Consider the following 9,296-nt stretch of genomic DNA (forward strand, 5'->3'; position numbering starts at 1 on the left):
ACCTCAACAGACCTCTGACTTCATTCATTCAGTGAGGAGAATTGTTTCCCTAGCTCCTCACCAGTCTATTGTATGCGACTTTTGTTCCTACATCTGTTTATTTTTTGAAAAACATGTTTATTTTTTTGAGAGAGAGAGAGAGAGAGAGGGCGAGCTCAAGCAGGGGAGGGGCAGACAGAGAGGGAGAGAGAGAGAATCCCAAGCAGGCTCTGGCCCGTCAGTGCAGAGCCTGACGTGGGGCTCGATTTCACAAACCATGAGATCGTGACCTGAGCTGAAACCAAGAGTCGGACACTTAACCCACTGAACCACCCAGCTGCCCCTGTTCCTACAGCGGTCTAAATAATCATGTAACTTTCATGTTTGATTCGCATGCTGAACACAAAGCAGAAGACAATTTGACTTGCTCATTGCTAAGGGAATACAAGATCAACACGATTCAACTTAGGCGTTTCAACAGGTATTTCTGTACACCTGCTCTGTGTCCAGTTCTGTGTGGTGGGTGGGAAGAGGGTCACAACAAGAGGGACCCATGGTGATTCTGGCCTGCAGGATCTCATTGACTGACCAGCCAAACTCACATGAAACAAGTAACACGACAGCAATGTTTGTGTTCAGATGCCTGCAAGAGCAGGGCAGGTGGTAAGAGTGTCATGTTCTCAGATGGTTGGGGGCCACAGACTGGTGAAAGCCACTCCCTTCCAAACCGGGAGATTTTGCCAAGTAAAGACATGATTATAAAAGCTATGCCCCCTTTGATTTTCTGTTAACACTGCTTCATAAAAAAAAAAGGGTCAGAGGGACGTCTGGGTGGCTCGGTTGGTTAAGTCTCCAACTTCAGCTCAGGTCATGATCTCATGGTTCGTGGGTTCGAGCCCCGCGTCGGGCTCTGCGCTGGCAGCGCAGAGCCCGCTTCTGATCCTCTGTCTCCCTCTCTCCCTGCCCCCACCCCGTTTATACTCACTCTCTCAAAATAAATAAATAAACATTAAAAAGAGAAAGGCTGGAATAAAGTATAGTCATTCAAACTGGATCCATTTAGCATTAGGAAAAGCTGACTACATTGTTGTGAGGCACAGCAACTTAGGAACTCAGGGCATTCAGAGAAGGGACAAATCAGCAGGCACTAGAGTCAGAAGGATAAGCTGTAGAGAAGCATTCAAATCAGAGAATCTCACTTCCTCCTGGAAGCCTTCCCTGATTGCCCCCCCCAGAGGCGATCCCTCCTCCTTAAGCACAGGCTGCTTTGCTCCTTTCTTATGGTACCTCTTAGAGCCTGACCTGTGTTACACTTACTTTTATGTAGAACATGTGACTTGGCTTTCTTACATGGTAAGCTTCTTTTTTTAAAAAAAAATGTTTATTTATTTATTTTGAGAAAGAGAGAGAGCGCATGTGGGAGAGGGGCAAAGAGAGGGAGAGAGACAATCCCAAGCAGGCTCCACACCGACATGGGGCTCGATCTCATGAACCATGAGATTGTTACCTGAGCCAAGATTAAGAGTCAGATGCTTAACCCATTGGGCTACCTAGGTGCCCCTCTCCCATGGTAAGCTTCTGAAGCAGCAGGGGCGGGGAGCAATTTTGTCTGTTATGTGACATTTCATAGCTCAAAAGGCTTTGCAGATATTTACTGTACTTGTTAAAGTGAGAAAGTTCTCCTCTTTGCTTTCCTGCTAAACTTCAGACCTGAATGTTCAATCCCCAGTGGGCATTTCAGATTCATAACCCAAATGGAACTTTTTGTCCCCCAAATCTTCCAAAACACACACACACAGACACACACACACACACACACACAAACACACACTTCTCTTTTCACCTCATATTCTGTGTGTCCTCAAGGTATTTCTCTAATACTGGGCATAATAGTCACAGATTAAATGTACACAGAACTTCCTATGTTTTGGATACATTTAAAAGCACTATATATATATTAACAAACCCAAGAAGTTGCTACTACCTTTACACCCATTTTACAGATGAGAAAAACTGAGGCTCAGAGAGGTTAGACACTAATGAGACAAAAATTGCCATTTGAGTACTTACTATGTGTCAAGCACTGTAGTAAGTGCTCATTTAAGAGTAATGAGCGAGGGGGGCGCCTGGGTGGCTCAGTCATTGAAGCGTCCAACTCTTGGTTTTGGCTCAGGTCATGAGCTCATGGTTCATGGGATTGAGCCCTGCATCGGGCTCTGTGCTGACAGTGCAGAACCTGCTTGGTATTCTCTCCCTCTTTCTGCCCCTCCCCTGCTTGCATTCACGCTCCCTTTCTCTCTCTCAAAATAAGTAAATAAACTTAAAAAAATAAAGTCAATATGTCTTAAAAAAAAAAAAAAGAGTAGTGAACTAGGGATACACTTCCCTGGTTATTGATTGAGTCCCCAGTCTCTGAGGATACAATGGAAAGTGAAAAGAAGTCCCTTGGTAGGAACAGAGGATCTAGGGGTGGGGGGTGTGGGCTCTTGACAAGTAAGCCAGACCATGAGGCAGAGAAAAAACAAGACAGTAGCAGTGAGTTTCCAGTGGCTCTACTAGGAACAGGCAATGATCAAAGGAGAAAAATCTTTCTTAATTCCCACAATCCACTCTGTTCCATGCCATGGAGGCTGTCAGCAAGAGAAACATTAGATCAGGATAGACCAAGCCAGTCCCACACTGAGTCACCTCACTGGTGATTTTCACATGATTGTCAACTGCTGGGTGTGTATAAAAGTGCAATAGATGAGACTGGAAGAAAGGTCACCTTGACATATGTTTAGCATTCAGAGGTTTGTTAAACAGTACAGGCCTGTTGTTCCTTGAAGTGATTGGCAATGAGTTATCTTTGCTTCCTAAAAGAGATCAGCCGACTTCAAGTTGGGGGATTTACCGCTATAAACACTTCTTCCTTTAGTACATTCAAAGGATGAGAAAATCTGAAATGTGAGAGTGAATCTCCCCCCACCCCTTCATCCCTTTCCAGAGTAGAAGGATCTGCAAGAAAAATTGAGGTCCCAACTATGGCAGGATCGGAGTGAAGGGCCTTTCTTGGTGGTTTGAAGAAGTCTACCGATCTTTCAAGAACCTTCTTCTCCCTCAGTGAGGGGCTGCACATTGGAATAGGCCCAACTTTCACTGCATCAGATGTCAGTTCTTCAAAAGAGAGTCCGATTGTGTATAACGGTGTATTTAAAAAGCCAGCCTGCAAAAATGATCTGAGATAGAACAGGTTTTGTTGGTTTGTTTTATAGTTGCCAATCAAGCTGGGCTTTGATGACAAAAACGCCCAAAAAGGAAATCGATGGCAATACAAAATTTTCCAAAGAGGGAAAAATGTTCAAAACACCTACCATTGCAGTGAGCTCGCTGAGCCGTAGTGTTATCAAGTGGTTCAGCTTTTTACCAGAGGCGAAGAAATAGGTTTTGGCAAGTAGATTAGGCCCAGGTTACAATTCAAAAGTGGCCCCTACATTTTGTATGTAGTCTCTGTCTATAACAATTTGATATTTACTCACTCAGATCACTAATCCGTGGTGAATTTTTTTTTTTAAGAGGGAGATGTGGTGCTGCCCCAGGGATTACTGAGACATTTTGTACTCGGTTGGCTGTTGCTGCAATTACCTAGCGGACATGGTTCTTGAACAAGGATACCGATATCAAAGGCAACACAAGTTCAGTCTCACAAAATAAGTCAACTGGCAGTCATTCCTCTAATTTCAAGTTTGAGCTAAGGCTCACTAATTTGAACTAACTGGAGGAAGGTGAAACTAGATGCTGAAAACTTGGTTTTAGAATACATATTTAAAAAAATATAGTTTTCCATTTGCACATATACACAGCAGCTGGGATTTGCTAAATGGGGTTTCCTGGCAGGTGCCATAATTCTCCTGTGTTAGAGGTGATAGGCTCTTGAAAGCATGTAGTGCTGCGGAATTAAGTCCGATCACAATGGCTTATTCTAGCCATGAGATGGCAGCAGAGAGCGGTGGGAGCTCACTTCCACTTCCAAGGGTGGCGGTGGCGGTGGCGGGGGTGGGGGGGGGGGGGGGGTGGGGGGGGTGGGGGGGGAGTTCTAGAAGGAAAGAGGAGGGATGTCTGGGTGCTTCAGTCGGTTGCGTCGGACTTGGGCTCAGGTCATGATCTTGAGGTTTGTGAGTTCAAGCCCCCTGTCGGGCTCTGTGCTGACGGCTTGGAGCCTGGAACCTGCTTCAGATTCTGTTTCTCCCTTTCTCTGCCCCTGCCCCGCTCACACTGTGTGTGTGTGTGTGTGTGTGTGTGTGTGTCAAAAATAGATAAACATTAATTTTTTTTTATTTTAGAAGGAAAGAGGAGGCTGTATTGGCAAACTTCTCACCTGGGAGGGAGCAAGTGCACCTGCATGGCAGGGCAATTGAAGAGGAGAGCCTGGAAACTCACTAGAGCCAAGATGGGGGCAAAATATAATGAGAGCCAAAGAGGCAACCAATTCTGATGGCATGAGTCTTTGAGAGCTGGGTGCCCTGGCAGTTCCAAGCCCAGTGCTGGGAGGATGCTACAGGTCCACAGATCCACAGTACTTATTCCAAAATCCTTGAGGACAGATGTGTTTTGCAATTCTAAATTTGCCAGATTTTAGAACAATAATATGCTGTTTGTACCATATATTAGGTAACACCCCCAGTGGGATTTAAGGCAGCACTCATAATTAGGGTTGCCAAATTTAGCAAATAAAAATACAAGATATCTAGTTATATTTGAATTGCCGATAAACAGTGAAACATGTTTTAGTGTAAGTATGTCCCAAATATTGTAAGGGGACAAACTTGTACTAAAATATGATTCACCGTTTATCAGCAATTCAAATGTAACCAGGTGGCCTGTATTTTATCTGGAAATCCTACTGTAGTCAAACACATTAATATTGCAGCAGTGGGGGACGCTTGGGTGGCTCAGTCGGTTAAGTGTCTGACTCTTGATTTCAGCTCAGGTCATGATCTCAGGGTCGTGAGATCGAGCCCTCCATCAGCTTCCTTGCTGAGCATGGAACCTGCCTAAGATTCTCTCTCTGCCTCTCACTCTGCCCCTCACCCACACATGTGTGCAGGCACTCTCTCTTCCTAGAAAACATCTCAAAAAATGTCAGCAGTGAAACCTGTGAATGCTTAGACTCATCGGGATAAACAAAGACAATAAATCGCCTTGCATCAGTTCGTCTCATGTTTTGCCACCACATGCATTTTGATAGGAAATTTATTAAAAAATTGTTTTTTGGTTCAGGACTTGGTCAATATCGGAACTGTGGACTTGTAATTGTTCACTACATAAAACAGTGGAGAGATCTATGGTGAGATGTATTCATGCCTTCAGTGTATCTCGTTCTTAAGGGCCGAGGTCCCTCCTTTTTCATCAGGTCACAAGATATGTTCAGGCACTGCAGATCCTGAAGAACTGGGGCAAAAAAGGAGACTAAGTCAGGTAACACCCAAGTCGTTTTCACATTTATAAGAAGGCTTGGCTAGAGGTTTCATGACCTGCTGTGAGCTGCCCACTTGGAAATCTTCAGCATGACATCAGAATAAGGGTGGTGGAGGAAACTTAACCCCTAGCTATAAGAAAGAACACATTTCAGAAACATATATCTTTTTTTTTATTTGAGAAAGAGAGAGCAGGGGAGGGGCAGGGGGGGGAGGGAGAGAGACAGAGAGAGAGAGAGAGAGAGAGAGAGAGAGAGAGAGAATCCCAAGCAGGCTCCATGCTGAGTGTGCAGCCCGATGTGGAGCTTGATCCCACGACCCTGGGATCGTGACCTGAGCCAAAATCAAGAGTCAGATACTCAAGGGACTGAGCCACCCAGGAGCCCCTGGAAACATATATCTTGAACTCTGCCTCTGGTTTGGCATGTGACTCGTGATGGGTCTTGGGGCAAGTCTTTGTGTTTGGGTTTTTATCTATGCAATAGGTGGTCGCCACCCACCCTGCCTTCCTCACAGGGCTCGCCTGACAATCAAATGGATCATGGGTGGGAAAGTGCTTGGGAACATTCTCCACACTAAACAAAAGGAAGATAGCATTCCTCATACATCTTTGGTAGCTTATCGGTGCAATATAGGCCTCATACATAAAGATATTTCTAATAAGGTGAAATGACAGCATGGTCTCTGTAGTCACACAGACAGACCCGAGGTGCAAATTCCAGTTCCACAACTTTCTGGCTGGATGACCTTGGGCAAGTTGCTTAATCTTTCTGGCCTTCAGTTTCCCCATCTGAAAAATGAGGATTATGCTATTAACCCATGTCATAGGGTTGTTCTAAAGATGAAGAGAGCTAACTCAGTGCCTGGCAACGAGGAAAGAAACATTATTATAGCATTTTCATCATGGATTATTCTGAGAATTAGACAAAGAGGCATTCAGTGTTAGCTATTTTCATCATTATGGCTCTCATTATTATGAGATGGAGAATCATTGCTTCTTGGATAGTCTTGAAGTGACTGTCTATGTGACTTGACAGAGGCCTCCCTAGACAGTACATCCAACTGGAGTCAGTACAGACCTCGCCATATAGTCAGAGCCCATAAATAACTCTAACAAATTCCAGGGTGAAAAACTGGATTATTATGCAAGACATATTTTAGAGGAAGCTGGACAACTCGGTAGATGAAGGAGGGAATTTCTTTTTTTTTTTTTTAATTCATTTTTGAGAGTGAGAGACAGAGTGCTAGCAGGGGAGGGGCAGAGAGAGAGGGAGACACAGAATCCGAAGCAGGCTCCAGGCTCTGAGCCGTCAGCACACAGCCCGACGCAGGACTCGAACCCACGAACCACGAGATCATGGCCTGAGCTGAAGTCAGATGCTTAACCAACTGAGCCGCCCCGGCACCCTGAAGGAGAGAATTACTGACTGAGAAAGATTGGCAAGTCAGGATTGCAGGAAGGGTGGCTTTTAGAGGGCTGACTGCCAAGCTGAGGTATCTCAGGGGACTCTCTAAAGCTGAGATGGAAGATTCTCTAAGTATGGTTTGGGGTCAAAGCACAAAACTTGCTCCAGGCAGGGGCGCCTGGGTGGTTCAGTCGGTTAGGCGTCCGACTTCAGCTCAGGTCGTGATCTCACGGTTTGTGGGTTTGAGCCCCACATCGGGCTCTGTGCTGACAGCTCACAGCTTGGAGCCTGCTTCAGATTCTGTGTCTCCCTCTTTCTCTTCCCCTTCCCTGCTTGTCCTCTGTCTATCTCTATCTCAAAAATAAATAAACATTAAAAATTAAAAAAAAAAAAAAAAACTTGTTCCAGGTGGCTTGCCCTGGGTGATTATTGAGGAGGATGGCCTGGAGAGACGATTGCAACATGGCTCCTGTGTACTTGATGTAACCCAGGGACAGGATGTTCTGCACTTCTCTGTTCTCTCAACCAACCCTCACTCTCCCATGCCCTCCCCCGCCACATGCACATGTTCTCTCTCCCTTTTGTGGAGAAAACAGGGATCCTCAGTGCTGTGAGGGCTTTTACCAAGTCACTTCCCTTCTGCTTCCAGGAAGGATTGCTCCAAAGCCAGTTCAATGAAACCAGCGGCATTTCCTTACCACCTTACTCCGTGCCAGGCCCTGTGCTGGGTACTTGGGACATAAGCAGCCAGAACCTCATCCCTGAAGGAAACACCTAACAAATAAAGACAAAACTATATTCCTGCCTCCCTCTCCCGCCCACCATGACGTGGTTCCCAGGGCCTGACAAGAGCTATAATGAAACCAGGAGACTTTCTCACTAATGACTAAAACAGGAATGTAAAAACTCATAAAGGAACAAGGTTAATGTAGCTGGAGGGGAGCAGAATTAGCTGGTATCCTAAGGGGGTTCCTTATTACTGCTGAGTACCAAGACCATTGGAGCCTTGGTGGCTTGATTTTAAAGACAGCAGCATGTATCCTAACCCCTGTCCTTCTTCCTTCCCTCTAGGGACCAGCCTTATGGTGGGCTTTTATTAATGACTTATTGAGTGCTTTCCTATATGCCAAGAGCTTTGTAGTTATTCATTCTTTTCATCCTGAATTCTCAGAATGACTCATTGAGGGAGGTATGAGCTCCATTTTACAGATGAAGAAATGGAGACACAGAGAGACTAAAGAACTTGTCTAGTAAGTGGTGAGAACCAGGTCTTGAGCCCAGGCCTATCAGAGTATACCACGGATGCTCTGACCCAGGGGTCATCGAACTACAACCTGGGGACCAAATCCAGGGTGTTACCTATTTGTGTAAATAAAGTTTTGTTGGAATACAGCCTACTCATTTGTTTACATATTATGTATGGCTCTTTCTGTGCTACAGTGACAGAGTTGAGTAATTACAACAGAGACCATATGGACTACAATGCCTAAAGTATTTGTTCTCTGGCCCTTTACTACAGAAAAACTTGCTGACCCCTCATTCTACCCACCATACTACACGGTCTCTGGTATGTAGACTTTGAAGTTGGAGCTGAGGTCAAACTTTGGCTTGGCCATTCATTAACAGCATGCCCTTTGACAAGTCCTTTTACATCTGTGTGCCTCAGTTTCCTCATCCGTAAAATGGGAACAGTAATATTACCTATCTCCTAGGATTGCTGAGAGGGCTAAATGAGATACGATGCGTGGAAGGTATTTAGCACAGTGACTGGATGCCTGGCACATGGTAAACTCTTTTTTTTTTTTTTAATTTTTTAACACTTATTTATTTTTGAGACAGAGAGAGACAGAGCATGAACACGGGAGGGGCAGAGAGAGAGGGAGACACAGAATCTGAAACAGGCTCCAGGCTCTGAGCGGTCAGCACCAGAGCCCGACGCGGGGCTCGAACTCACGGACCATGAAATCATGACCTGAGCCGAAGTCGGCCGCTTAACCAACTGAGCCACCCAGGCGCCCCATGGTAAACTCTTAAAAAATGATAGTTGAATTATTTGGAGTAGTAATGACAGTGGGTAGACAGACAGAACTCTGTGCCTGGCACATAGTGAGTGTCACTTAAATACCAAATACTTGAATTTGTTTTGTTCCTATTCTTGCTGACTTTTCTAGGGCCTTGGGTTTGCTGAATAAAAGACTGAAGTTTGAGGCTGGAGGGAGAGGTGGGGCATCAGTAGGGCAGGGCAGTGAACATAGTGGTTTTGGCCTAGAGGATGGTTGTCAGCAGAGGATTTACTCTGGGATAAGCTGTTTAATGCTTTAATCTTGAATAAGCTTGAACCATAATATGTGACCAAAGTGAGGTGTGTGTGTGTGTGTGTGTATGTGAAAGAGAGAGCAAGAGAGAATGTGCGCCCCCATTCTGTGGGGTTTTTTTCTTTAATCCTCAAAGTTCT

The 9,296-nt window shown here is 45.2% G+C and overlaps 1 protein-coding gene across 1 annotated transcript in view; it reads right to left on the reverse strand.

The window, feature by feature from the left end:
- Positions 1–9,296, reverse strand: part of TRPC5 (transient receptor potential cation channel subfamily C member 5) — a 132,994-nt gene that overhangs the window by 59,430 nt on the left and 64,268 nt on the right. The gene's annotated exons all lie outside the window — the stretch shown is intronic.

Source organism: Panthera uncia, chromosome X (assembly GCF_023721935.1).
Source record: "Panthera uncia isolate 11264 chromosome X, Puncia_PCG_1.0, whole genome shotgun sequence".
Classification (NCBI taxonomy): Eukaryota; Metazoa; Chordata; class Mammalia; order Carnivora; family Felidae; genus Panthera; species Panthera uncia.